The following is a 27793-nucleotide window of genomic DNA, read 5'->3' as shown; positions in this document are numbered from 1 at the left end:
TCAAAATCTGGCTTGGCCTGGAGCAAGTCGACGGGTGAATGCAGCCTGAGAACCCAGCTGAAAACTCCCAAAGTGCGGGCGCTCAAAGGCTGGAACCAGCCCTTCAGCATTTGACAGGGAGAAGAGAAATGAGCGAGCCAGCCCTCCCCTCCGAAGTTGGCCTTCCTAATCCACTCCTTGAGTCATGTCTGTATACCTAAAACTGCATCTTAGACGCCACACTATCCCACTTAACAATGTTTCCTCTAGATACTGCATGAGCTGCTCGAATTTAGCCAATACCTTTCTTATTATGCAGGGATTTCAGAGTCGAAGATTTGCAGATAGCCCAGGCTTCCTCACAGCTCTCTTTCTTGTGAAACACAACACTGAGGTCCCAATGACGATTTCCCTGGCTCCTAATCATGATATGCTGCCAAAATTAGATTTATTTTTAATAAATATGATGTTCAGAATGATGGAAATAGTTTTCCTAAAAGCTGACTGCAGCAGTATATATTTTCTTTCTTTCTTTCTTCACTGTGTTCTGAATTTCTGTTACTCATAGTTTCTTTATTGGTGTTCATGCTTTCCTTCTGTATTTTAAATATGTGGAAACATGTAATAGTTAGATAATAGTGGAATATCCCAGGAACTATTGTTAATTTCCTATATTAAGATATAAGAAATCTGCTAGAATAGCTAGGAGCTTAACCATCCCTGATAACCTGAAATGGACATGATCCAGGGTGGAAAGATGTCCACATTAATACTTTTAAATTGGACTCATATGATCTGCCTAGGGAGAGTTAAATTAAACAACAGTGAGGTGCCCAGGGTTGCCTTGTGCTTTCCATTGTGGTTCGAAGGTATATTTACTTACGTATTTTTTAATATGTCCAGGATAAATTAAATAACAGAGTGAATACCAACATTTCTATTTGCTAAAAGGTATAGTGTAGAGCCATAAGGAAGGCCATCTATCACCCAGCTAAAAAGCCTACTATTTTTGATACCACATAAGGGCACCAAGATGGTACCCTTCCTGAAATCAAGAGTCTTTTTCTTCAAAGAGGCATCAGGAGGATGCTTCTTTAAATGAAATAAAGATACTTATTAAGTCTTCACCATGCTCAGACTATTGCACTTAGGGCTTTGAATAGAAGAGACAAAGCTTCAGCTGGCAAAATGTGTGCGTTTTAAAGACAGAATTAAGCCAAGTGTAGAGGCTCATGTCTGTAATCCCAATTATGTGGAAGGATCACTTGAGGCCAGCAATTCGAGACTGGGCAACATAAAAAGACCCCATTTCTAAAACAATTTTTTTTTTAAATTAGCTGGGCATAGTGGTGCACACTTATAGTTCCAGCTTCTGGGTAAATTGAGGCAGCAGGACCCTTGAGCCCAGGAGTTCGAAGCTGCAGTGAACTATGAGTGCGCCACTGCTCTAGGCTGGGCCATACAATAAGACTCAGTCAAAAGAAAGAAAGGAAGAAAGAGAGAGACAGACAAAGAAAGAAGAGCATCATGAGGATATGCACACCCACTTATGTATGTTAAAACTCCGAGCATCCCCAAATTGCACATTTAAAATTCAGGGAATATTTTCAAAGCTTTTCAAGTTCAACATTAAATATTACCTCCTTCATAAAGCACTTCTTGGTTCTTTCTACTTATCCCTAAACATGACTTCATTACTACAATAAATATTTATTGCATAGCTTCTCAATGGCAGGCATTATGTTAAGACTGAGAATTCAAGGGTGAAAGGCTTTGTCTTTGTCCTCAGTTGCTTAGTCTTGTTGAGGCAATCGGCATATATATAAATAATGGCATTAGATGCTGGGCATGGTGGCTGACACCTGTAATCCCAGCACTTTGGTAGACCAAGACAGGAGGATCACTTGAGCCCAGTAATTTGGGAGCAGCCTGGGCAGGATAGCAAGACCTCGTCTCTATTAAAAATAAAATAGTAGTCTCAGCTACTCATGAGGCTGAGGTAGGAGGATCTGCTGAGCCCAGGAGTTTGAGGTTGCAGTAATTGCACCACTGCACTCCAGCCTAAACGAAGCAAGATTCTATCTCTTTAAAAAAAAAAAAGATCGCATGTACGGAGGCACAGAGACACACAACAGGCTGGTAGTTAAAGATATGTAAAGTGCATGTGGAGGAGTATTATTATCATGTGAGGTTAAAAATGTAAGCAGAGTTCAGCTCATTGAGAGTCTTAAATGCCTTGTTAAGAACGATAGACTTACATCTTGTGGATAATGAGAAGTGATTCGTTAGGCTACAGAATCTGTAACAAATGATGGGGTTATTGTTAGGACTTAAGATGTAGGGTTAAAGAGGATGGGATGGATTCCAGACATAGTTAAGGACTAATGTGTTCATTAAGTAAATGAAGGGTGAGGTTAGAGGAGGAAATCAAAGATGACACTATGATTTCTAACATGAAGCTAAGAGATGACAAATTATTTACCCAAGTCACCCAATTTATCATTGGTAGGACAAGGTTTTAGTTCAGGTTTTTCTAACTCTAAAGCTGAAGCTATTTCCCCTCTCTACCCTGTAACCTGGAAACTAGTCAAAAATTTGAGTTTATAGATATTAGCACCCCTTTGTGGGAACAGCTATGTTTCATGACTTGGCACATGGTACATACTTCAGAAACAGCAATTAAATGAATGAATTGAATTTTAGAACATCAATTCAATCCAGCTACGTTCTTTCAGTCTAAACTTTGCCTCTGACTCATGGCATTTATACTCTGTTTTGTTTCCTTTAGTCAATTGCGTGCATATTTTGGTCCCTCTTTTAAACTGCAAACTGTCTAAAATCATGAACTGTATCTTAATAATTTTCTTATACTTTACAGCGTGTAACACAGTATATTTTCACATAGTTAGGTTCTTCATAAAATATCTTTAATTAAGATCATATTACTGTATGTTTTAAGATTTGTATTACATAGTCCCTTTAATATTGGCTGAAAGGTAACCATTGTCTTGGATTGAATTTATCAACTTTTTTTCCTGCACATATGCGATGGTACCTTTATGATGCTTTCCCCATTTTTGGCTTGAATACAGCATGAAAAGGCCATTTTCAGTGAGACTGTTTTGACCTCATTGTGTTATAGAAGTGCCTGTCAGCATAATTTACAGATGTACAGAATCCAATTTATAGAATGCACTAAAGCCGTTGTCCAACTCCATTTGTAAGACACCTTGCACAGCTCCTTACACAGATAGGTTTCAGAGAGATGAGGGAACAATGGTGAAGTCCAGTTGACCCAGTTAGGAAGTATTAGCAATGTAATCCATTGAAATTAATTAAATATTGAAGTCAGAGAGCAGAGATGTTCTATATGGATTTCTTGAATTTAGACTTCTATCCCTGAAGCATACTTATCCTCTTTCTGTTTCTCTTTCACCTTGCCACTTTGTAACAAAAAGGGAAAATTATCTTTCCAAGGAACCCAGCACATATGAATAATCTGGCCGTAAAAGGGAGGTGCACATAGAGAGTTAGTTTTCTTCATTTTTGCCCGAAATGCCTCTCACAACTAATGCAAATGGACTCACACACAGCATTTACTATGTACTAGGTATTGATAACAGCACTTTATACACTCCCTCAACTCATTGAATTCTCAAAACAACATCATGAAGTAGGTACTACTACTATCCCCATTTTTTTTTTTTAGATGAGGAAACTGAGACGCTTACCAGGTAAGTAACTTGCCCAAGGTCATAGCTAGTAAGTAGCAGAGTATCTTGAACCCCAGTGGTGTATTAAACTCCCAAATCCCCACTACCAAGGTTGCAAGAGTACCACTTCCCTTTGCTTTGAATTAGTTCTGAGCAAGCTGCGTTTTGATGACTAATTCGACTTCCCCAGTGTGTGGGTACGGGAAAGGACGTAGTATGGGTAGCGGATAGCAGGGTAACTTTCTGGCTCCATACTAAATGAATATGTTGTCTCTTGTGAGTTTGAATAATAGCTAATCAACCACCTTGGAACTGATTTTTTTTTTCTTTTTCGAGACAGAGTCTCACTCTGTCCCCCAGGCTGGAGTGCAGTGGCACAATTATAGTTCACTGCAGCCTCGACATCCCAGGCTCTTGCAATCCTCCCACCTCAGCCTCCTGAGTAGCTGGGACTATAGGTGCATATCACCAAACCCAGGTAATTTTTGTATTTTTTGTAGATACAGGATTTCACCATATTGCCCAGGCTGGTCTCGAACTCCTGGCCTCGAGTGATCTTCCTGCCTCGGCCTCCCAAAGTGCTGGGATTACAGGCATGAGGCACTGAGCCTTGCCCTGATTCTAACTGTGTGGAAAATATCAACTTACTGGATCTACTAAATTGACAGCTCAAATAATGGTGCCAGCTTGTGAAATCCTGCCATTCGGCCTTCTGCAATTACATTTCTATCCCTTTAATTTCTACCTTTACTTATTAGGTTTTAGTATTTATTTTTTAATTGTTTAATATGTGGACTGTATATAAGCAATCTCCATCTAAAAGACTTTATGTCAATATGTTTTATAACATGTTAATTTTTGTTGTTATGAATCATTTAAAAGAAGTCTGTAGATATCAGACTATATAGATACCCTTGATATTAATTGACCATAGTCTATTATCTCTGATACACTTTTTGCTTATAATTTCTGAGAGCATATTGTCTTGATTTTTCAAGAGTCTTTGTTGGAAGGAAAAATACAAACCTTCAGCCATGAAAACTGTTATAGGATACTGTAACATGATACTGAATTTATTAAAAAGAAGGAGGAAATAAGAGCAACTAAGCAAACAAAGGATGATGTCGTAAGGCAAAACAGTGCTACTTAGTGTGCACCCTGGGGAGCCCGACACTCTGCCTAGGACAGGATGTGCTATTGCTCTAGTCTCACTATCAAGGAATAAGCAACATGGGACCTATTTTCAAACTCAGATCTCTGTAAATGCCAGCTAATGTTTGGTCATAATGAAGCGCATCACAACAACCTCTGCACTAAGGGTTAAAGGTACTTTTAGCACAATTAGTGGAACCACAATTACCTAGAGGAAATTTAAATTTTAAAAATAAAATAAAATAGAAGGATGACTTAGCTTTCTGCAAAAACACCCTGGAAACTATAATACTTAAAGTAGTCAGCAAACCTCTTCTTCCAAAGCAGATGTTGTTAGCCCATTACCTATGGATAAGACCCACCCCTCAACCCTCAGTTAGTCTCGGTCCTGGGAGACAGATAATTTTGTGATGTCCAAGGATATGCTAAGTTTCCACAAAGGTCAGGGAACTACACTTACTTATTATATATCTGTCACAAAAGATTTATGATGGGGTCATAAAAACCAGGAACTAAACTTACTAGCTTTGTCTGGGAGGATTAGGAAACCAAATATTCAATGAATGAATGGATGAATGAGTGGAGAGACAGAAGAATGAACAAATTAAAGAAAGAATGAATGAATTAAATACTGGTAATTTATTAAGTAACTCAGAGGCATAATCAAGTTCTCCCAGTCATTTATACTTAAGTTCCTTTTATATATGCATAATGAAGAATAATTAATTTTGTTTTAAAAAATCCTAAGTATTTTTGAAGTACTTAAATGTAGTAAATGTTTCAGTAAGATAACAGCATTGATTTGTCTATGTCTTTCTCTGAGCCTCTCCTCTTCAATTTGTCATTTTTGTCTTTTTCTTTTTCCTTCTCTTCCTTTATTCCTTCCCTCCTGTCTTTTTTAAAGGAAGTTTCACTTATCTTGCAGCCTAAGCCTGAAATATTTGTGCACAATTGTGATGTCTAAAGACAAACTCACTTTCCTACTGAAGTTGATGAAAAATGTTTTCTGCTACACTCAATTTCTAAAAAATATTCTAACATTCTTTTGTCTGTAATAGCTTACCCTTGACACTTCATATTCCTAGGCATATTGTTATACCAAATCATTGCCACCAAACCCAAGATTTTATATATCTTAGGATGGTTATTTTCCACTCTCAATGCATATTGACTCATATGATGTGATTTGCCAGAAGTATTATCAAAACAAAATCATTTTTTTCTCCTTTTCAATCATTAGCTTTAATAAAATGACATCATATTAAACACATGTCTTTAATAAAGCAATGACAGTAAGAATATTTCAGGATTCAAACAGGACAAGGAAATATGGCAAATCTTATACATTTCACTGATATTTAATTTCAAAATAGTCTCCCTCCAATGATAAATTAAAATTAGGCAGCAACAGAATGGCATCTTATGGAATGAAATATATGATAAAAGTTTTCTAAAGTGTGTTCTCTCTGGTCCCCAGAACAAATTATCTTTCTTTGCATTTGTTCAGAACTTGTGCTGATATTTAGGTGCCCTTTGACATTTTTATCTCACTTGGAGTGTAATTTTCTCGAAAACAGCTGAACTGGCTCTGGTGTGAAACTTGAGATTGAAATATGGGTCAGTTACTTGCTGACAAGTGTGTGACCCATGATTGCCTACAATTCACTCTGCATTTCACAGACGAGAAAACTGAGGTCAATAGCATTCAATAACACACCTAACTAGTTGATGGAAAAGCCAAAATTCAAATCCAAATCAGTCTGATTCCAAAATATTTGTTATTTTATTTTATTACACAGGGCCAGTTTCAATTGTTACTGTTTTGAATACGTTTAAAATACATTATTCATGACACTTGTTAAAATGTAAAGTAGATTTTACTCAGGACCATTGCAATAAATATGGGGACTACTGCTATGGGGTTTTGCAGTAAGGGACAGAGATTGGGCTCAGCTCAAAACACAACAAGAAAAAGTGAGACTTCATAGCCAAAATGAAGAGTAGAAGACATCGGATGAAAAATTTTTAAGAGGAAACATTAGGGATAAGTGGGGGATTGTGGCTAAACCAATTTAGCAGAATTTTTGTTAAAACTGGGCAATGCAGAGATGGATAAAGCAGCCCAAAAGTTGAAGTCAAGTTGAGAAGAGTATTAAGAGGAGCCTGACTAAAGTATGGTCAAGGAGAGACTCTTTGTCAGGATCCAGTAACACTTCAATTTCTTTATATTATTGTTGTAATGGTTTTACATTCAAAGGTATTTGCATCTAGAAGCATAGTTAATAATGCTGTTTAACTGATCAATCTCATACATTTCAACAACATGAAAAGGTGTTTGCACATTGTAATATACTTGTTACTAATTTCTTACTGACAGTTTTTTTTTTTTTTTAGAATACAAGAAGTGATATTGGAGAATACTTAAAATTTACAGACTCTGGAATATAACGTTTTAGTATCTCAAAACCTTTCTGGCTATGGAGACTGCCCCTTCCAGAGCCAGTCAATTCTTAGAGACAACAAAGAACTCAGGAAGCATCGTCTTTGATGAAAAAAATAACCAGTCCAGGGTCACATCTCGTCTATCTGACCTGCACACTCCAGGAGACAATATTCCTCTGCCTCAATCATCCCAGGGTCAGATGCTAGGCTACTAGAGCCTACCCATATAAATTAGGGCCCACCAATGAGTAACCATTACATAAAAGAACACAGAATAGACTTCCATAGATTTGAATCCTGGTTCTAGTACATACCAGCTTTGAATTTTGGCAAGTTCCTCTCTAAGCTTCATTTCTCTCTGACAGAGAATTAAACAATACTGACAGGCCTCTACCAAAGAGTTGTTATGAGGTTTGCTTGAGAATATGCCAACACGTAGCTCAATGCCTACCGAGGAGTAAATGCTCAGTAAATATTACCTATGTCATTGTTGACTACATTGGAAGATATTTCAGGAGTTATCCACATTTCCTCCTCTTCCTTTCCCCCAATTTAAAGAGAAGCAAAGTCTGGCCACAAAAACGTCTGACTCTCTCATTTGTCTTATCTCTAGTCTAAAATAGCTTCCATTTCACCATTCTGTCACTTAAGAAAAATTAGAGATTTAAATGACCAGTTGAATAAAAGGTTATTATTTAATAAGCTGATGGCCTTCAAATGCCAATATCAAAAAAAGAGAAGAGAAACAGAAAAAAAAATCTAGCTTGAAAGTAATTGTTGACATCCCAATACATTTAAAATTGATGATACATATTTATTTCCAAACTCAATAAAAAGACATTAACATATCACAAACTTCCTAAGCCTAGTTTTAAAAAATACATATTCTTATAATTAAGATCATTTAATACCCAGTATTGATGAATTTGATTTTTGATGTGCATGGATTATATAAAAACAGCCAAGAAAAGTTTGAGGGTTTTTAATGATGGTTTTTTTCCGTCCCAAACTTCTGCGATCTGAACACCCTTGGTTGTGTGGTAATCCTATATAAGTTGGTGCATATTCTAGAAAGAATCAGCTTTACACTTTAAAAAGGAACGGGCACAAACTTTCATATTGTTAATTCTCAAGACCACACTTCAGGCTTAACCAGTCTCTGCACTCCTCTTGGTTTCTGAAAGAGGAGCCAGAGCCCCAGTTTGCTTTCCTTGCTTTCCTGTTGCTCATGGCGACCATTTACTCTTTCTCCCTTTTAACTTTTCTCAGACAGTGACTGTACAGCAGTGTGTGGTTTCCAACACTCATTCTTCTTTTACTGCTCCTAAGAAAAGAAGACACAGCTCTTTTATTTTACTACCTTACAACAAATCATAAGCAAGAAAATAATCTGGGAGAAACACAGGCTTAAAATGACATCTTACCACTTCTATTCAACATTGTATTAGAGGTTCTAGCCAGGGCAATTAGGCAAGAAAAGGAAATAAAAATCATCCTGATTGCAAAGGAAGAAGTTAAACTATCTCTATTTGCAAATAACATGATCTTGTGTGTATATAATCCTAAAAAAATCCACCAAAAAAAAAAAAGAAAAAACTATTGGAACCAATAAAGGAGTTTAGAAAAGTTGCAGGATAGAAGATAACATGCAAAAAGCAACTGTATCTCTATACATATTCAATGAACAAAAAAATCCCATAAAATTTAAAAAAATGATTCTATTTACATCAGCATCAAAAAGAAGTGAAAAGCTTAGAAATATATTTAACAAAAGTAGTATGGACCAGATGCGGTGGTTTATGACTGTAATCCCAGCAATTTGGAAGGCCAAGGCAGGAGGAATGCTTGAGATCAGGAGTTCAAGATCAGACCAGACAACATGGCAAAGCCCTGTCTCTACGAAAAATACAAAAAATTAGTCAGGTGTGGTAGGGCATTCCTGGTGTCCCAGCTACCTGGGAGCGGGCATGGGGAGGTGGGGGTTGAGGAAGGGTGAAGGGGACAAGGCACAGTGCTGAGGTGGGAGGATCGCCTGAGCCTGGAAGGTCAAGGTTGCAGTGAGCCATGTTTGTGCCACAGCACTCCAGCCTGGGCAACAGAGTAACATCTTGTCTCAAAAAACAAAAAAAAAAAAGTAGTATAAAACTTATTCTCTGAAAACTACAAAACATTGGTGAAATAAATGAAAGAAGATCTAAATGAAAGATAAAATGTAGCCCTGTGTGGTGGCAGGCGCCTGTAGTCTCAGCTACTTGGGAGGCTGGTGTGGGACAATCGCTTAAACCGGGAGGCAGAGGCTGCAGTGAGCCGAGATTGTGCTACTGCACTACAGCCTGGGTGACAGAGGAAGACTCTGTCTCAAAAAAAAGATAAAATGAAAGATATTCTGTGTTCATGAATTGGAATACTTACTATTGTTAAGATGGCAACGCTCCCCAACTTGATCTACATATTTAATACAATTCTCCTCAAAATTCCAACTGGATTTCTTTGCAGAAATTGGCAAGCTAATCCTGAAATCATATGGAAATGCAAAAGACCCAGAATAACCAAAACAATCTTGAACAAAATTGGAAGACTCACACTTCCAATTTCAAAACTTACTACTAAGTTCTACAGCAATCAAAGCAGTGTGGTACTGGCATAGGGACAGACATATATATCGATGGAATAGAATTGAGAGTCTAGAAATAAAGTCTCACATGTATGATCAAATGATTTTAGATATGAGGATCAAGACAATTCAATAGAGAAAGAATAATATTTTCATCAAATTGTGCTCAAACAACTGGATATCTACATGTAAAAGAATGAAATTGAACCTGTACTTCACACTAGATACAAAAATTAACTCAAAATGGATCAAAGACTTAAATCTAAGAGCTAAAGCTATAACTCTTTTATAGGAAAACAGAGGCATACATCATGGTGACATTGGGTTAAACAGCATTTTCTTAGATATAACACCAAAAGAACAAATGACAAAAACATAGATAAATTGGATATCATCAAAATAAACACCTTTTCAGGCAAAGAACACCATCAAGAAAGTGAAAAGAAAATCAAAAAATGGGAGAAAATATTTTCAAATCATGTATCTGATAAGGAACTTGTGTCTCCAATATATAAATAACTCTTATCACTCAATAATAAAGATGACAAATGGCCCAATTAAAAAATGTCAACGTGGCTGAATAGTTATTTCTCCAAAGAAGATATGCACATGGCCAATAAACACACAAATGCATGCCTAACACCATTATCCATTAGGGAAATGCAGATCAAAACCACAATGTGATCCCACTTCACACTCCCTAGGATAGCTCTACATAATAAAAAAGACGGCACTGGCAGTGTCCAAAAACTAGAACTCTCACAAACTGCTGATGAAACTGCTTTGAAAAAGTCTGGCAGGTTCTCAAAAGGTTAAATGTAGACTAATTTAGTGATCCAGCAATTTCACCCCTAGGTTTATACCCAAGAAAAATGAAAATGCGTGACCACATCAAAATTTATATATGAGTGTTGGTAGCAGCAATATTCATAACAGCCAAAAAGTGAAAACAATCCAAATACCCAAATGTCTATCACCTAATAAAAGGCTATATAAAATGTGGTATGTCCATATAACGAAATATTATTTGGTGATAAAAATGAATGTAGTACCGATACATGCTACACCATGGATGAACCTTGGAAACATTATACCAAGTGAAAGAAACCAGTCACAAAATACCACATATTGTATGATTCCATTGATATAAAATAACCACAATAGGCAAGTCTATAGAGACAGAAAGTAGATTAGTGGTTGCCTAGGGCTGATAGGAAGGCAGGAAGATGTCGCAGGGTGACAGGTGTGAGGGCAGGACAGTAACAGGGTGGAGGAATGGACATGACTACCAATGGGCTTACAGTTTCTGTTTGGTGTGATGAAAATGTTCTAAAATTTATTTTGCTGATGGTTGCACAACTCCGTGAATACAGTAAAAGCTATTCAATTGTACACTTTAAATAGGTGACTTGTCTGGTATGTGAAGTATATCTCAATAAAGATGTTATTTTAAGAATTAACAAGGATGGGCATGATGGCTCATAACTATAATCCCAGCAGTTTGGGAGGCCGAGGTGGGAGGATCACTTGATCCCAGGAGTTTGAGACCAGCCTGGGCAACATAGCAAGTTTTTGTCTCCATATAAAAGAAAAATTTAGCCAGTTATAGTGACGCACACCTGCGGTCCCAGCTACTCAGGAGGCTTATGTGGAAGGATCGCATGAACCCAGGAGGTGAGGCTCCAGTGAGCCATGATTGTGCCACTGCACTTCAGCCTGGGAGATAGAGTGAGACCCTGTCTCAAAAAAAAAAAAAAAAAAAAAAAAAAAAAAAAAAAAAAATTCAACAGTAATTGTTAACTTTTGTTGATTCTAAGGTCCTCTTGGATCCTGGATTTTTTTTTTTAACTGTGAAAAAAATATGTTGTTATGAAACACACACACACACACACAATTATAAAAAGATTTCAAAAAGGAGCTTTCATTTAGTGAGCCACAAAATGGAGCAAAAAATGCAAGTTTGAAAGCAAAGCGTAGTTTAATAACTATGCATTAGTTTGGAACTATGTGCATCTGTGTGGTTTCAGAAAAGGAGACACTGGATGAGACCAGAAAGAGGCAAAAATGCACTGTGAAGAGAAAGAGAGCTATGTTGAGTTGATTTGAATTTTGGTGAAATAAACAAGACAAATAAACACAATTCTGTGTAATTTTTGCCTTAGTTTACTTCCCACCTGTACTTGGGAAATATTCTGTAAGAACTCCTTCTGTCTTTCTTGCTGTGTATGGGCTCTGTGTTGTCTGCCTGTGTGCAGAGCGGGAGCTGGGCCAAAGGGAAGCCAATTACATCTCCAACACTGGTGTTGCTTTCATTTGTGAGAGGAGCAATTAAAAGTCCTTTTTGTTTTGTCCTTTCTTCCTTTCTTGAGGTTAAGGATTACATTTTTAAAAAATTGTTTCTGATCCTCTACAGTTCAGAATTAGACTTTGTTGGGGTTCAAAAAACAGTAATCCAAAGTATAGTACTTTGGCCTGCTGAGTACTTCCAACTAAAGCAGGGGCCTCCAACCCCCAGGTGACAGACCAGCACCAGCCCGTGACCTGTTAGTAATTGCGACTCACAGGAGGAGGTGACCCGCAGTAAGCAAGCAAAGCTTCACTCGTATTAATAACCACTCCCCGTCACTCGCGTTGCCGCCTGAGCTCTGCCTCCTGTCCGATCAGTGGCAGCATTAGATTCTCATAGGAGCGTAAACCCTGTTAGGAACGGCACAAGCGGAAGGATCTAGGTTGCAAGCTTCTTATGAGAATCTAAAGCCTGATGATCTGTCACTGTCTCCCATCACCCCTAGATGGGACCGTCTAGTTTCAGGAAAACAAGCTCAGGGATCCCACTGATTCTACATTATGGTGAGTTGTATACTTATTTTATTATATATTATAATGTAATAATCATAGAAATAAAGTGCACAATAAGTGTAATGCGCTTGAATTATCCTGAAACCACCCCCTCCCCAGTCCATGGAAAAATTGTCTTCAACAAAACCAGTCCCTGGTCCCAAAAAGGTGGGGGACTACTGATCTAAAGAACGTCTGAAGGGCCTTGGAAGCAGTCTCAGGGCCAAGGTCACTCTTACCTTCTCCTGCCCTCCTACTTCTCACCCCTGAGTCTCCCTGGAAGCAAGTCACAGAAACCAGAATTCTTCTTCCCCAACGCAGGTCACAGAAACTAGAACCCCTATTGCCCAAGTCAGCCATGAATACAAGGAATAACCTACAAGGAATACAAGGCTAATCTTCTCCCCTCCTACCTTTCTGTCTAGGCGCTGGCCATAAAGGAATTCTCTGACCTACCCTTTTCTGATAATAGGTCATAAGACTCCTCTTGTAGAGGATTCTTGCTCCATACCCAGGTGGAGGGAATGCCACTGAGAGGCCAAGAAGTATCTGGACAGGGCTTGCTGGCTTTTCTCATCTCAGTCTACTGGATCACACCCTTTTTTTCAATGACCGTTCTATATAGCTATTCATTCTTCATTCAACCTAAGCATAAAAATGGATATTTTTTTCCTGTATCTTTGGATCTTCATTCCAAAGGCTTTCGTGTCACATAAAACTTAAAGTCATTTTTTGTGTGTGTGCTTTTCTCCTGTTTTTTGTTATAGCAGTGTTGGCTGGGACCCTTCTGAGGAGTGAAGAAAGATATCACACGCTTTTCACCTCTACAGCTCAATACTGCAAATATCCTGCAGCTTGTCTTGCTTTCTCCATGAAAATGAAACTTTGAGAATTATCCCTGATGATATATGTCTGTGGTACATAGATTTTCACTGTTCTGCATATTCCATTGTGTGATTAGAACACAACTCATTTATCCATTCTCCTGTTCCAAGTTTTTACTAATGCAAACAATGCTGCAATAAAATTATTGTTCATGTCTGAATTTTTGCATGGCCTAGAATTTCTCTGGGGTATTAATCTGCCAAAGGAATTGCTTGGTCATAAGGATGGACATGTTCAAATCCATCGGGCACTGTCACATTGCTTTGAAAGCAGTTGTATAAATTTATCATTCTTCCCACAACTTTTGAGGGTTTCTGTTGCCCAAATCCTCATACCAAAGAAAGAACACTCTAGAAGATGCAGGTCTCAGTCCCAATTCTCTCCATCTGTACACCAGTATTAAGTTTCAGCACCTATGTTACTTAGAGCAATAAAGATCCCAGGGCAGACACACTGTCAGCTCTGCAGTTCACTGTCCTGATTTTTAGTTTCTTCTTCATTTCTGGCCCAAGGCAATTTTTCTGCCTTTCTTAGCAATTCAGCCCTGCATTTATAAGGATGTTAGTTATAATTTATTGAGTAATTCTTGGTGTTGGTAGCTGGAGGGTTTTCAACTTATCTGTACTGCCAGGCCCTTAAATCCCTACCAGTGTTTTCAGCACGTGACCACTCTTTAAACACTCCCCAAATTTTGGATACCATGAAGTAAGTAGAATCAAATTAGCAGCTACGATGAGCTATGGGACTCTCTTCCCAGGTGTTCATTAGTCACCATTACTTCAGCATGGCATAATAATTAATGGTGAGGACTCTGCGGCCAGTTTGTATGGATCTGAGTCCCAACTCTCTTTGACTTTGGGCAGTATACTTCATCTCTCTGGGCCTCAGTTTCTTCATATGCAAGATGAGGATGATGGCAATGGTACCTATTCAATAGGGTTGGTGTAAGGATTCAAAGAGTTACTAGTGATAAAAATGCTTAGAATTGTATCTGACACACAGCATGTGCTGTGTAATCAATTGATGCATGAATAAAATGGAATAATGAATATTAGACATAAATTTTTGTATGACCTATATTATATATTCTGTGAATATTTTAGTAATGGTTTTTCCTTCAATCCCCAGCATCAGCGATCTAAGGTTGGTAACATAGCACTACTTTTCACGTTTAATGATTCTAATGATAAATTGCTTTTACCTAAAAGCATCTCTGTGTCCTTTTGAATACCAGCAAAATGGCTGGTGTCCATTGCAGAAAATTCCTTCCATCATGGAAAGAATTCCCTGCTCAAACCAAGCTGTTATACAACCTGGGAGCAAGGGTGTTGGGAATGTAAAGAGGGAGAAATGAATAAATATGAGGAAGAAGGATGAGAGAAATGCAGACTTGTTCTTCCTCATAACCTGGTGGCGTCCAGTTGCCAGTGGCAGGATGCTGCCCAAGGAGCCTCTTCTCTCCCTTACTCCTCCCAGCTCCGTGCTTCAATCACAGAAACTCTGTGCTCGCCACATGTGCCCCGCTGCTCCTCTAGGTTCAAAGAGGCGAATGGGGCAAAATATTGCAAAAATCTTTCTTTTTGTCTAGAGTAGGCAATTTCCATATTCGAGGATGTCCAGGCTGTGAGAATCCCTTGCCTCAGGGATCTGAGCCATCACAAGAATGGAATATTAGAAAAGAATCCATATGACACTGTTTATTCTGCTATTGTGCCATGTATTGTCATTATCCTCTTTCCACCCTTTCATGCCATATACACCTTAATATTTTGTACTTCACAGGCCTACAATATGCTTTATTTAAACTGAAATGAACTTATTAGGGTTCGCTACACAGCCCATACAGCAAACCTGATAATGCCTCACAATAATATGAATTTAGATGTAACATTATAAGCAATTAGTTCCCTTCTCAACCAGCACCCATTCTCAATCCAGGAAAGTCAAGTTCAGTTCTCTTCCTGGGGCTGTGGTGGATGAAGTGATTACCTCATGACTGTTTTGCATTTTCTCATACACAGAGAGATGGACATTATTCTAATAATATGCAAGTTTAATAAATATCATTTTCTTTCTTTTTTCACACCATACCTGGAAAACTGACTAGAAAATTTTGTTTGCAAAAATGGTTTGCAAACTGGGCCGGGTGTGGTGGTTCACACTAATCCCAGCACTTTGGGAGGCCCAGGTGGCCGATCACTTGAGGTCAGGAGTTTGAGACCAGCCTAGCCAACATGGTGAAACCCCTTCTCTACTAAAAATTAAAAAAAAAAAAAAAAGCCAGGTGTGGTGGTGCACACCTGTAATCCCAGCTACTCAGGAGGCTGAGGCAGGAGACTCTTTTGAGCCTTGTAGGCAGAAGTTGCAGTGAGCTGAGATCATGCCATTTCACTCCAGCCTGGGGAACAAAGTGAGACTCTGCCTTGAAAAAAATATGTTTTTTTGCAAACATGGTTAGTCATTTTCCTTGACTAAACTTTTAGACCTCACTTACAGTTTTACAGAGGGGTGGGGAGTGTTACTCTATTTCTTCATGAAGAGAAAAAAGAAAACTCTTACCAAACAAAACAGAAATCTGTTTTGATTTATGTGGTGGATCTATCAACCTCTTTTTCTATACTTTTTCTGTAACTGCCCCAAAGTTTCTCCTTGCTCACTGCACAAACGAAATCAATTCACAGAGATCATGGCGTTGCAATAAAGGTAGAGTTTAATTGACGTGAGGCTGGCCATGTCACATGTATTACTCAAATCAATCTCTTCGAAGGTTTGGAGGTTAGGGGTTTTTCAAAGATACTTTGGTGGGCAGCAGGCTAAGGTATGAGGGTTGATTGGATGGGTCAGAGATAAATCATGGAGAATAGAAGCTGTTCTCTTGCACTGAGTGGGTTTCTGGGTGAGGCCACAGGACTGATTGGTGGGTCTCAGTGGAGCCATTGGTCATTACAGGTGCAGAAAACCTGAAAAGACATCTCAGAAAGCCAATTTTAAGTTCTACAATAGTGATGCTATCTGCAGGAGTAATTGGGGATGTTGCATATCTTGTGACCTCCTGAATAATGGCTGGCAATCATTTATGTCTACACCTTAGCAGAATTCAGGCCCCTCTAATCCTCCTGGCCTGGTGATCTCTCACTAGCTTTACAAGGCGGCTGAATTTTGGGGAAAGGCTATTATCACTTAAGCTATAAACTAAACATCTCGCACAGTTAGCTTGGCCCAAGCCCAGGAATATTTAAGGGCGGTTTGAATGCTAAAGGCAAGATAGGGGTTGGCTAGATCAGATCTCCTCCACCACCTTAATTTTCTTGCTGTTGTAACTTTCGCAAAGGCAGTTTCATTTCTACCATACAGCATTCGGGATTCAGAAATACTTGGTTTCACTATTATTCTAGGCACAGAAGAACCTTGTGAGTCCTGGACCTTTTATTATTTATTTATTTATTTAGATGGCATCTCATTCTGTTGCCCAGGCTGGAGTACAGAAGTGCCATCTTGGCTCACTGCAACCTCTGCCTTCACCTCCGGAGTTCAAGCAATTCTCCTGCCTCAGCCTCCCTAGCAGCTGGCATTACAGGCATGAGCCACCTGGCCCGGGATCCTGGCCTTTTTAAATCAGGTATGGGCATATGGCTAGTTCTGGCCAGTGGTTTGTGGGAGGATGTGTTATGTGTCAATTCCAGGGTGGAACATTTGATTGTGGGAGCAAGACCTTTGAATTGTGCTCTTTATCTGCAGTAGTGATTGCAGATGGACAGGCGGAGATAGAATCTCCTTCATCTGCATCCCTGAAAGACTAAAATCAGGGGAGTCCTCACCCACCCCCTATAGGTATGTAGATTATATAGAAAAGAAAAAGGTTATTTGGGGCTGTTTGTTAAGCACCGCATAACAGCCTGTACTGTTAATAATCATGCTGGCTCACACACGTGGGAAATACTTTCCCTGGGATGCTGACCTGTCAGAATGAAAATAATACTCTACATGTGAATCTGAAAACCTGAATTATATTCTTGGGTGTGCTTCTCATTACGGATACAGCCTTGAGCAAGTTAATAATTCATCAAAAATGTGTTGAGCACCTACTGTGGCCCAGGTGTGTCTTTGTCACATTTGTCTCCGGGCCTTGGTTTTGGCAACTATAGAATTAGAGAATTTGACTAGATTTTTAATTTTGTGATTTTAGCATTACTATAGTATTACTTTGTGCTCACTTGGCTTATTTATTGGGCTTAAGCATGTTTTCCAATGTCACCTCTGCTCCAGATCTCCTTTTTCCTAATCTCTTCTTCTGGGAGAAGATAGTGCCCCTTATGCTTATGCTGCAATTAAGTAACCTGTGGAAGAGGCTTATGTGGTGACATTAGGAAAAAAGGTCAGCAGACGGTATCCTTTGAGCCAGATCTGTGTTTTACTGTTACACAACCGTGCTGTGCTGTTTATTTATGTATTGTGCATGGCTGTTTTCATTGTACACTGGCAGAACTGACTAATTACGAAAGAAATAGAATTCCCCACAAAGCCAGAAAGAAAGAAAGCAAGGAAGGAGGGAAGGAGATAGGGAAGGAGCAAGGGAAAGAAGGAAAGAAGGAAGGAGGGAAAGAGAGAAGGAAGAAGGGAAGGGAGGGAGGGAGGGAGGCAAGGAAAGAGGGAACCTACCTACCTAAAATCTGGCCCTTCACAGAAGTGTGCTGACTGCTAGCCTGGAAATATCTCCATGTGTTTACTCTAATTTCTTATTTATCTGTTGTTACCTGTATAACCTTCTAGAACTCCACTGATACTGCATTTGCTAAGGTGGACTAAGACCTCCTAACTAAACCTAATAAACATCTTTCAGTCCTTTTGATATAGGAGTTAGAAATAAATTATTTAAGCAGATAGTGAGGGTAAAGAAGTCCTCAGTAAGGTTTTCCTTTTAATGAAAAGCAGCATCAAAATAATTTCTTTTCTAACAAAGAGCAGCCTGTAAAATCAAGCTGCAGACATAGATAAACACGCTGGAAGCTCGCACGGGTGAATGCTGGCAGCTGTGCCAATGGGAAAAGGCTAACCTGGTGGCCAGGTATGTTCAACATGGCGGCTCCATCTTCCCTTTTCCTTGCCAACCATGTGTACAGTAAGGAGCAGACAACATGGCGTCAGCCCGGTAGAAAACACATTTGCATAATAAAAGATTAGGGTGCGGTGTCCAGCTTCTTCATGTGCTATTACAAAAGAAATAGAATGCCCCACAATCCAGAAAGAAAGAAAGGAAGGAGGGAGGGAGGGAGGGAGGGAGGAAGGGAGAGAGACAGGGAAGAAGGAAGGGAAATAAGGAAAGAAGGAAAGAAGAAGGGAGGGAGAAAAAGGGAAGGAAGGAAGGAAAGAAGGAAGGAAGGAAAGAAGGAAGGAAGGAAAGAAGGAAGGAAGGAAGGAGAGAGGGAGGGAGAGAAGAATGGAAGGAAGGAAGGAAGAAGGGAGGGAGGGAGGGAAGGAAGGAAGGAAAGAAAGACATCACACCCGGTCCAACCAATCTTTGGGCCCTATATAAATCAGACACCACCTCCTCAAGCCAGTCTATAAAACCCAGTGCACTCTGCCGTGACTGAAGTCTCACTTGGGCGCCTCTCTCTTTCCCAGCGGAGAGAGCTATTCTCCATTCTCTTTCTTTTGTCTAATAAACCTCTGCTCCTAAAACCATTTCTTGTGTGTCTGTATCCTTGATTCCCTTGGTGTGAGACAGTGAACCTTGGGTATTTACCCCAGACGATGAAGCCGCTTCACTTTCAAGAAGATGTCTCTAAAAGATAAAAGATCAGATTATGGCTAAAAAGAGATGTAAAGTTAATGAACAGTTGATTTTTAATTCTTTTTAATTTTTAAAATAAAATAATTTTAAGATTAATTTCAAATAGACATAAATATATTTAAATTTGATTTTACTTAATTTAAATATAAAATAATTTTAAGATGCATTATGTTTCATGATAAAATAATTCTTTAAATTATAATAGGAGAAAAGAAAAGTCCTGGAGGAGAGAGAAACTGAGTTTTGATTATGAGGAACTGCTGCAATCTCACTGTGACTCTATTGAAGGGTACAGCAAGGGAGAATGGCAATAAATTATTTAGGAAATATGTGTTCAGGGTAGAGCACAGATAGCATCGTACATCAAGGAAAGAAGTTTAGGCTTTATTTTGTAGGCAATGGGACAGAGTAATGTTTTTCAGCTTACGGTGACCTGCTCAGACTAGAGTTTTATGGAAATCAATCCTGTAGCAACTAATGTCCCTGATATATTTTGTTTGATCTATACACAACACAATATAGCATATTTACATTTCATTTCTTCTAAATAAACTCAGTACTCCATAAAAATTTATTCTATACTTGTGTACTTTTCATATTTTCACTACTCTCAAGTCAATTCCTTGAGGAGAAAGAGTTCTAGAAAATATCACTGAGTTTTTTTACATGAAAAAAATTATTATAAAATATACATTGCTTCACTTAACTTTATGCTTACAAGTTTATGACTAGTAGGCTTAACTTTTCCATTGGAAAAAAATCAAGATTATTATATTTGATGACATGAATTTTGTAACTGCCCAGTGGGTTCTTCCTCCCCACAGCACACACAAAATCAACTCACTTTGACCATGGCATTGCAGTAAAAAAGAGTTTCATTGCTGCAAGGCCAGCCATGCCACACAGGAGATGGAGTTATTACTCAAATTGATATCCCCAAAGGCTTGGAGGCTAGGGGTTTTTCAAAGATAGTTCGGTGGGCAGGGGGCTAGGATGGAGGCATGCTGATTGGTTGGGTTGGAGATAAAATCAAAGGGAATGAAAGCTATCCTCTTGTGCTGAGTCAGTTCTTGGGTGGGAGCCACAGGGCTGGTTGGTGAGTCTAGGTGGGGCCGTCCTGTTGTCAGAATTGCAAAAATCTGAAAAGATATCTGAAAAGGCCAATCTTAGGTTCTACAACAGTGATGTTATCTGCAGGATTAACTGGAGGAAGTGTGAAACTTATAACCTCCAGAATAATGGCTGGTGATTATTGAGAATTTAAGCCCCTCTTATCCTCCTGACTTGGTAGTCTTTCATTTGTTTTATAAGAACCGTTTAGTTTTGGGAAGGGCTATTATCATTTAAACTACAAACTAAATTTCTCCCAAAGTTAGCTTGGCCCATATGCAGAAGTGGACAAAGACAGCCAGTCTCTTAAGGCTCGAAGCAAGATGGAGTCAGATGTCTCTTTCTGTCATAATTTTGCAAAGACAGTTTCAATTTGAGCTAGAAGAATGAATGTTCTTTCTCAACAATAGAGAACATGCTTGATGGTATTATTTAATATAACTACACTCAAATTTTATTTTCTTATTCATTAAACAATCAAACAGCTTTATAAGACATGATAAAAGCAGCCATCCCCTAGTTCCTTCTTCACCCCTGATCTGTGATCTCCAGAGGAAATGATGTTCAATTCATCTTTATGGTATTTATCAAATTCCTCAATGATAATATAGAGTATTATTTCTTAGTTTTTTCAATATTAGTATCTACTGACTTCATACTATGGAAGATGAGGATTGAGTTCTCTAATGTACCCTTTCCTATATTTACCCACTGTAGTTATTGATTTTTTGATTAATATTCCATTTGACATCATGATTTGCATATGAAAATCCATAGCTGAACCACACACTCATTAATGAAGGAAGCGTTTTTTTGTGTAACACTTTCGTTGCTTCACTTTAATCAAGTCCTATTGCTTGTTTAATTCCTTTCTTATGTTCCTTCCACTGATTTTTGCCCAAACTCCCACCCATTCATCTAAATAAAACTCCCAACAACCTGTTCATAAACAGCAAGCAAATGTGATTGTTTTGTTTCTTAGAAGAATCCTTCTAGAGTCCTTGGATACCCTTGCTCTAATTGGGAAAATTTGCTTCCTGGGCCAGCTTCTCTTCATTATCCTAGGATTTCCTTTCACCATCATCTCAGGAATTCACTTCACTCCACCCTAAAGTCGGATTTCCTGTTTCCCAGAAAACAGTTCATATTTCTTTCTTTCTTGGTTTACAAGTTTACTTCAGGTGAGTATCACAGTGGATTACTGACAAAGGGTGCAAGAAAGATCTTTTTTTTTTTGAGACTTTTGCATCTTTTTAAATGTTTTATTATAATCCTACCACTTGACTATTTGATAATAAAATGCTAAATTGGAAATAATTCAGAATGTGAAAGGCATAATTCCATCATCTTTTGACAATAGTGCTGTAACACCATTCCAATCCCCAGTTTTTGTTGACAACTTGCTTCCACCCCCTCTTCATCCCACCCTCCCCACTCTGCCCTACTCCATCCTGCCATCCCCTACTCCATGCTCTGGAAGCTTTCCAAATAACATCTCTGTCCCAAGGTTCTGAAGTGTCTTGGTAGGGGTAATATCTTTCCTCAATCACTGTGATAGTGTTAGAGTAGGTAGCTAGCCAGACATGAGCAGGACAGGAGAGAGTCCCCCACCTCCCCACTCCACCAGGAATGTCAGGCAACCATGAGATGATAGTCAGGTGGTTGTTAAACTCTCTAAAATAATAATCGGTAGCAGCCAGCACCAAGGAAGAGCGGTCTCCCAGTAGATAGAAAACACCTGAAGCTAGTGATCAGCCACTTCCCGATAAGATCTTAGGAGTTGGGTGATTGGGCTCAAGCATGCACACTAAGAGGCACAGTAGGTAGAGTTTAACTGGTATATGACCTCCCTCTGGGAACACTTGACTGGTAAGGGGAAAAACACCTCAAGCGAGCATGTGCACAACTTCAGTAAACACACTGCACATATGGCGCCTCCCATGTGCTGGCAGGCCACTGCACGTGCAGACAGCCCATCCCAAGGGAAGAATCAGGGGAGAACAGACATAAAACCCTGGAAGCATGCCAACATATAAAACCCCATGTCAAGGACTAAATGGCACATTTGGATCTCTCAAGTCACCCACATGGCCCTCTTCCAAGTGTACTTAACTTTCTTTCATTCCTGTTCTAAAACTTTTAATAAACTTTCACTCCTGCTCTAAAACTTGCCTTGGTCTCTCACTTTGCTTTATGGTTCTCAGATAAATTATTTCCTCTAAAAAGGCAAGAATCAAGTTGCTGCAGACAAATATGGATTCATCCCTGCTGACATATTTTGGTGCTGTTATTACCAAAACACCAGGGGTTCGGTCTAGGTTCTGCTACTTGCCACACAGAAAGCCATGCACTGAGATGACAACTATTGACAAGGAAGAAGACTTTAATCAGGTGCTGCAGCTGAAGAGATGAGAGCTCAGTCTAATTCCATATCCCTGACCCACTAAAACTAGGGGTTTATATAAAAGGGAAGAAATGTAACAATGTAAGAGAACAGGAACTAGGGAGGGGCAAGGAAGCAATCATGACAAATGAGGGGTCCTGGCATCTGATTGTCTGGATGTGGTGATCTGGTGACTTTCAGTTCTTTGATATTTTTTTGAGAGGCCTGAAAGTTGTGTCCTGAGGAAGGAACTCAGATAAAACAAATAAAAGTTTTAAGCTTTAAGACCTAAAGTGTCAATTCCTATGTTTATCAAGAAGAACTGTCTATGGGACAACTGGGTCAGTTTCACCATGACGGATACTGCATGGGGTGGGTTCGTGAGAGCACCAGGTATCCTAAGGGAAACTTGGGAGGGAGCCAGGTACTAGATGGTTTGATTAGTCTTTTATTCCTATACCCAGGTTGGACACCTAATTTGCACATCAGGACCACTGTGGACCATGGGGCAATGAAGGTGAGGACTGGAGCACTCATCACCCAAGGTGGCATCCCAAAGCCTCTCCAGTCTACTGAAGGAATACCCCCAGTTTACCATGGGTCTGTATCTCCTGTCATGCTGGGGAGGTGAAGCATGAGCACACGTGTTAGGAATAAAGAGATGGTGAACTATGCCTGGGCAAGACGAAGCCAGAGGAAACTGGTGGAGGTCCACAATGGTCCTGATGGGCAAATTGATTGCCCAACCTGGATATAGGGATGAAAGACTAATTGAACCATCTAGTAGCTGGTTCCCTCCAAAGTTTCCCTCAGTATAGCTGGTGCTCTCACAAAACCCACCCCACACAGTTTTATCCAAGACACCGCCCCAACGTATATTAGCAGAGGTGAATCCATAGGGGTCTGCAGCAACTCAGTTCTTCCCTACTCAGAAGAAAGAATTCATCCGCTGAGCATAAGTCAGAGTGACAGATCAAGGCAATATTTAGAGCAGGAGCGAAAGTTTATTTAAAAGTTTATTATTATTATTATTATTATACTTTAAGTTCTAGGGTACATGTGCAGAACATGCAGGTTTGTTACATATGTATACTTGTGCCATGTTGGTGTGCTGCACCCATCAACTCGTCATTTACATCAGGTATAACTCCCAATGCAATCCCTCCCCACCCCTCTCCCCGTGATAGGCCCCGGTGTGTGATGTTCCCCTTCCCGAGTCCAAGTGATCTCATTGTTCAGTTCCCACCTATGAGTGAGAACATGCTGTGTTTGGTTTTCTGTTCTTGTGATAGTTTGCTGAGAATGATGGTTTCCAGCTGCATCCATGTCCCTACAAAGGACACAAACTCATCCTTTTTTATGGCTGCATAGTATTCCATGGTGTATATGTGCCACATTTTCTTTTTTTTTTCTTTTTTTTTTCTTTTTTTTTTTGAGAGGGAGTCTGGCGCTGTCGCCCAGGCTGGAGTGCAGTGGCTGGATCTCAGCTCACTGCAAGCTCCGCCTCCCGGGTTTGCACCATTCTCCTGCCTCAGCCTCCCGAGTAGCTGGGACTACAGGCGCCCGCCACCTCGCCCGGCTAGTTTTTTTGTAGTTTTTTTTTAGTAGAGACAGGGTTTCACTGTGTTAGCCAGGATGGTCTCGATCTCCTGACCTCATGATCCGCCCGTCTCGGCCTCCCAAAGTGCTGGGATTACAGGCTTGAGCCACCGCGCCCGGCCACCAATGCCACATTTTCTTAATCCAGTCTGTCACTGATGGCCATTTGGGTTGATTCCAAGTCTTTGCTATTGTGAATAGTGCCGCAATAAACATACGTGTGCATGTGTCTTTATAGCAGCATGATTTATAATCCTCTGGGTATATAATGGCTGGGTCATATGGTACTTCTAGTTCTAGATCCTTAAAGCAGGAATGAAAGGAAGTAAAGTACACTTGGAAGAGGGCCCACTGGGCAACTTGAGAGTTCCAGTGTGCCATTTAGTCCTTGTCTTGGGCTTTTTATATGTTGGCATGCTTGTAGGGTTTTGCATCTCTTCTTTCCTGATTCTTCCTTGGGGTGAGCTGTTCGCATGTACATGCCAGCACTTGGGAGGGAGCCCATGAGCAGTATGTTTACTGGAGGTTGTGTGTATGCTCACTTGAGGTGTTTTCCCCTTATCAGTAGAGTGTTCCTGGAGGAAGGTTATATGCCAATTAAACTCTACCATTATGCCTCTTAGTGTGCATGCTTGAGCACACTCAGCTAACTCTTGAGATCTTACTGGGACACAGCTGCTCACCAGCTTCAGGTGTTTTCTATCTATTGGGAGATTGCCTTTCCCTGGAGCCAGCAGTGACCAATTATCATTTTAGAGGGTTTAACAACCACTTGACTAGCACCTGATGGTCACCTGACTAGCACCTGATGATTGCCTGACATTCCTGGTGGGGTGGGGGGCTTCTCCTGCCCTGCTCATGTCTGTCTGGCTGTCCACTCTAATAATAGACACATAGTCCTTTCAATCTAGGAAGGCACATTCTTTCCTACCTGTTGTGGGACATTTTCTTCTGTTATTTTTTGATAATTTCCTCAGAAACATTTTTTCAATTCTCATTATCTGGATTACTACTTAGATGATGTTGAATCTTTTTGCCTAATGCTGTTTTCTTATCTTCACTCTTCTATTTTTCCATCTCTTTGTCTTTTGGGCAGATTTTCTCAACCTAAACATTCCATCCTCCTGTTGATTTTGTGTGTATTTAGGAGATGGGATTTACTCTTTGAGAGCATTTTGTTGTCATAAGGTTCCTTATTTATTTTGCTTTTTCTTTTGTAAATTGACAAATAAAAATTGTATATATTTATGATATATAGCATGATATTTTGATATATGTATACACTGTGGAATGACTAATCAAGTGAATTAACATATCTATTACCACAGATATTTACCATTTTTTGTAGTGAAAGAACATTTAAAATCTACTCTCTTAGCAATTTTCAAGTATACAATACATTCTTGTTAATTCTACTCACTGTGTTGTAGAACAGCCCTCCTCTACTTATTTCTGCTAACTGAAACTTTGGATCTGTTGACCAGCATCTCCTCAACTCCTTCCTCCTTCAGCTCCTGGTAACCATAATTCTACTCTCTATTTCTTGTTTCTTTTTCAGACAGGGTCTCACTTTGTTGCCCGGGCTGGAGTATAGCGCCCTGATCGCAGCTTGCTGCAACCTCAAGTTCCCACGCTCAAGCAATCTTCCTGCCTCAACTTCCCAAGTAGCTGAGACCACAGGCATGCTCCATGACACTCAACTTCTGAACTCAAGTGATCCTCCTGCCTCAGCCTTCCAAAGTGCTGGAATTACAGGCCTGAGCCACTGAATCCTGCCTGCCCTCTGTTTCTATGCGGTATTTGTCTTTCTATGCCTGACCTATTTCATGTAACATAATTTCCTCCAGATTCATCCATATTGTCCCAAATGACCAGATTTCTTTCTTTTGTAAGGCTGAATAGTATTCCATTGTGTATATATACTACATTTTCTTTATCTATTCATCTGTTGATGGACACTTAGATTGATTCCATATCTTGGCTATTGTGAATAAGCTGCAATGAACTTAGAAATGCAGATACTGCTTTGACATAATTCATTTCATTTTCTTTGGATATATATCCAGAAGTGGAATTGGGCTGGAACATTTTTAATATTTTGAGGAAACTCCATATTACTTTCCATAATAGCTGTGCTAATTTACATTTCCACCACCAATGTATAAGGGCTTTCTTTTCTCCACATCCCCCCCAACACTGGTTATCTGTCTTTGTGATATGTTTTCTCTTCTCTGTAAAGCTGTTGATTATAGCATTTTAGTTTCTCCAAAATTTTTTAAATCAAACTTTTGAAACATATAGCTGAAATGAAACAATTTTAGCATGAATGCTAATATACACCCAGCACCTATATTCTTGCTTTTCCACGTATTTACTCCTGAATTAATATATTACTTGTTGTATGTTTTTGAAAGTAAACTGCAAACAAGTGCATGCTTCTCCTAGATCCTTCCACATGCTCTGCCATTAACTAGAGTTCAATGTTTAATTTTTTCCTTTCGATGTACAATTAATACACAATTAATTTACACACACATTTTACTTAGTTCTGAAAAATGTGTACACTTGTATAACTCAAAGTCCATCATTATAGAAGATTACTATCACCCTAGCAAAATCTTTCGTGTCCCTTCTCAATCACCAATCCTGACCACACCCCAAGAAAACTACTGTTTTTCTCCATCATTTTTTTCTCCATCATTGATTGGCTTTGACTGTTTTAGAACTTCATAAAAATAAAATACTGTAGTGAAGTATATACAATTTTATGACTAGCTTCCTTTGCTCAACATAATGTTTTTGAGATTTATTCGTATTGCGGCATGTCAATAGCTGGTTCTTTTTATTGCTGCATATTTCATTGAATAAAAATGCCAAAGCTTGTTTATTCATTCTTGTCTCACATTAAAGTATCTGGGGGATGTTTTCCACTTTTGGCAATTAGAAATGGAACAGATTTGAATATTGTACAGGCTTTTTATGCATATGTATGCTTTTTTGAGTAAATACCCAGAAATTATGTTCCTGGATCATAGGTTAATATATGTTTAGTTTTAGAAGAAAATGCCAGCTCTTTTTCCAAAATAGTTGTCCCATTTTACACTCCCAACAATAATGGATGAGATTTCCAGTTGCTGCACATCCTTACCAAAAATTAGTTTTTCTAGTTTTAGTCATTCTAATGGGTGTGTAGTGGTATCTCTATGTAGTTCTAATTTGCATTTCTCTAATAACTAATGATGTTAAACACATTTTTATGTACTTGTTTCATGTACTTGTTGATATAT

The 27793-nt window shown here is 39.2% G+C and overlaps 1 long non-coding RNA gene across 2 annotated transcripts in view; it reads left to right on the top strand.

Annotated features, from left to right (window-relative positions):
• Positions 1 to 27503, top strand: part of LOC135964748 (uncharacterized) — a 28500-nt gene extending 997 nt beyond the window's left edge. Inside the window, exons 1-3 of one of the 2 annotated variants that reach the window (XR_010577338.2) lie at positions 17111 to 17242; positions 23372 to 23424; positions 26065 to 27503. This is a non-coding gene — a long non-coding RNA (uncharacterized lncRNA). Of the gene's footprint in view, positions 1 to 17072; positions 17243 to 23371; positions 23425 to 26064 lie in introns of those variants that run through there. The other variant, XR_010577339.2, reaches the window with a different exon arrangement.
• The last annotated feature ends 290 nt before the right edge of the window (positions 27504 to 27793 follow it).

Source organism: Macaca fascicularis, chromosome 8 (assembly GCF_037993035.2).
Source record: "Macaca fascicularis isolate 582-1 chromosome 8, T2T-MFA8v1.1".
Lineage (NCBI taxonomy): Eukaryota > Metazoa > Chordata > Mammalia > Primates > Cercopithecidae > Macaca > Macaca fascicularis.
The sequence above is the reverse complement of the archived record's forward strand: the minus strand, read 5'-3'. Positions and strand labels throughout refer to the sequence as shown.